The sequence below is a fragment of the Nestor notabilis genome, unplaced genomic scaffold, assembly GCF_000696875.1.
Source record: "Nestor notabilis isolate BGI_N333 unplaced genomic scaffold, ASM69687v1 scaffold19657, whole genome shotgun sequence".
In the NCBI taxonomy this organism is placed as follows: domain Eukaryota; kingdom Metazoa; phylum Chordata; class Aves; order Psittaciformes; family Psittacidae; genus Nestor; species Nestor notabilis.
The window spans coordinates 30,405-33,522 of record NW_009937139.1 but is presented as its reverse complement, the minus strand read 5'-3'; positions in this window follow the sequence as shown (position 1 = coordinate 33,522).

The following is a 3,118-nucleotide window of genomic DNA, read 5'->3' as shown; positions in this document are numbered from 1 at the left end:
TCCTGCTCTAAAAAAATCCCAAGAAAATGAGATCATTTAGGGACTAGCCACACCACTTCATCTGTGTAAACACAACACCACACCTGCTGGTAATTCAAGCTGTTAAGATCATTCAATTCTGCAATACTGAAGCCTAACTTAAGATTTTTCTTCATGTCCAACAGAAATGTCTCTGACCTGCCTAAAGCCAAACAGAAAAACTTTCGGAAGATCAGGGAATTGACCCTCAATGTCAAAATCCAACCTGTCACCCTAAAAATACAGTTATTGTGACTTGATACTCCAGAGTCTGACTTTGTTCACAGAAGATTTACCTAGACACATGGGGAGAATTTTAAGAACTGACTCAAGAGAAGAACTATTCATATCAAACCTAAACTTCTTCAGAAGTTTAAAACATAATACAACAAAACCTGGAAGACAAATGTGTCAAGATTCTTTACATCACATAGACAGCTTCCCTCCTTAAAAATAACCTCTAAATATACAACTTGAGCTTCTCAGTGTTAAAGTTCTCTAATACAGAGACTATTAATGAACTCCTGCAGACAAACTCACCACTTAAATATAATCCTGGCCCTGTGTTTCAAGATACTTCATTTGGACAGATTATATAACATGCAAATCAACACACTGGAAGTTTTAAAAGCCTTAAACTCAGAAGTGAAAAGGCTTGGGGTTTGTACGAATAAAAAAACCAACAGCAATCACAGATGAAAAGCCACAGATCCAAATACCCAAGCTAAACTATTTCAAACCCCTGCATTTGTAATATATTGCGTATATACAACAGATGGGAAAAAACAAACAAACAAACTTTTTCAGTTAAGAACTTCATTTACAAAGCTACAATGCACAGGAAGATGCTTTAAAAAGGACTGTGAAGTCATTAACCTGGAAAAAAAAAAAATCTTAAATCTTTATGGCCAGAGATTAGATATCACTAAGAGGATAGAGAGGAGAAAGTTTTCCAGAGGATTTTCAGTTTAGCTGCACATCCAGAAGCTTTTCAATGTTGACTTATGATGTTATCATGCATGACCTGTATATCTCCTCACTGTTTGCACTGAATATGTCAGTAGGAATGGTTCATATAGATTGACTGCATCTACATTTGTATCTCTGCAGGTTGGGGTAGGAAGAGATAAGAAATCTATTTTAACACAATTCTATTTCCTTATGTAAGAACTACTCATCTTTGCATGTCTACTACTATGGCTTGAATTGCTCACTGTTGCCAAGTTACTTCCCTGTACCTCTGAACATTACAAAATGTTTCTCCAGCAGCATGAATTCCCACAATGAGTAAAGCCACCAGCTATTTCCTGCAATGATTTTACACCTTTTACTCAATAAAACCAAAAACATCACACCCTGCACTGTGTGATGAAGAGACAAGATTTTTATCATATTCCCTCCCTCCCCTAGGCAGCAGATAAACAGAAGTAAGACCATGCTGAGATAACATAAATATCACATTTAAAAAACATTATCAGCTGCGGATATCTCAGAAGGAATGCAGCCACCTTTGTTATTTCATCCTCCAAGTGACAAATCTGGAAGACTGGAAAGCTTTTTTAATGTTGTCAGATTCTCTGAAGGGAGAGAAATAGCTGCAGTGCAGCAACTGCTGCAGTACTGCTGCTTGCTGGGGCTTGAAGGCAGTGTGAGAGCCAGGCTTGTACTGCAACATCTCATTCTCACATACTGCCTTACAAGAAACAGAGCATGCAATAAGGAACTCAAGTTCAAAAAAATAGAAATAAGAGATCTTGGCTGCTATAATGTCACAACATACTAATTTATTTTTAAGTACATCGATATAGTCTTTCATAAGAAGGTGCCTCCAAGCCCAAAAACTTCAATGGTCAGGCCCACCCCGTGCAATGAAATCTGACCAACTGTTAAGCTTGGATGAGAAATCCAAGATTTAAGTATTTACAGGACTGGAAAAAATTACTGTTCTTTTTAGAGGTTAGGATGCAGCAATAAGACAAAAAATAGAAGCCAGATGTTGTGCCCCCCATGGCCACAAGATGAAAAGACATATTAACCTCAAGAGTCCACCTGCACACTGAAGGCTCATAAAGGATATCATTACAAGGACAGAAGCTCCTTCCGCATCTTGTATGAGTTGTAGTGTCAAAAACATAACTTAGCATACTAGCTGCGATCCAAGTAAGAGTAATTATTCAACAAACGTATGAAAGTGCAAAACAAGATTTTTACTCAGTAACATGAGTTTGTATTTTCTTTCTGAATACATATTTCTGATGACTCTTTAGAAGAAAATTTGTTTTCCTATAATGCAAGCCTTCAACTCAGCTCCCGGATCACAAACAATAATTCATCCCCTGACATTTTACTGGGGTTAGGATGGATAGAAATTGCCAAAAAACCTGCATAGCTTCTGCTAATTCAAAATACCATGAGCCAAACCAGAGTTGTGTTTTGAGGTTACACCTGACAAACAGCTGTTAGTCTCAGACTTCACAGGTCACCCACTTGCTTTCTCACCAGCAGCACCCTCAGATGCTGTTAAGTGGAGAACATGGACAGCAACACTGCTATACAAAGCAGCGCGCATCTCTCACCAGCTTGACAGCTTCCACTTTGGCCATGGCATTTCAACTGCGGTAGGAATAGAGCAGCTGCACTGTAATATCCCATCAACGAACTTCCAGCTTCATTTCAAATAAAAATACCAGCAGCAACTCAAGCATGCAAGTAATTTGAAGTATACTGATATATGGCTTGGTGTTTCTTTATGGCTTCGTAAGAAACAGGATTTACGCTATGTGAACCCTGCCTGAGTGGGCTTTGTTGGGTTGGGGGTTAGGGGTGGGTGGGTGTTGTGTTATTTTGTGGGTTGTTTTTGTTGTTTGGAGTTTTTTTAAACCATTCAATCCCCCTTTCCCTTCCCTCTGGCTATATCAAACTTATTTCAAGACTTTACAGACTGCCCACATCATGGGAAAAGCCTTTTCTTATTTCTTCTTGAATTCTCTGTAGCATGGAAAGCAACCGACATACTGAATTTGCCTATACAGGTGAATTCTTATATATGTGTAAGCAAAATGCATTAAACTTTGTGAAACAGCTAAGCACCTGTGAAAAT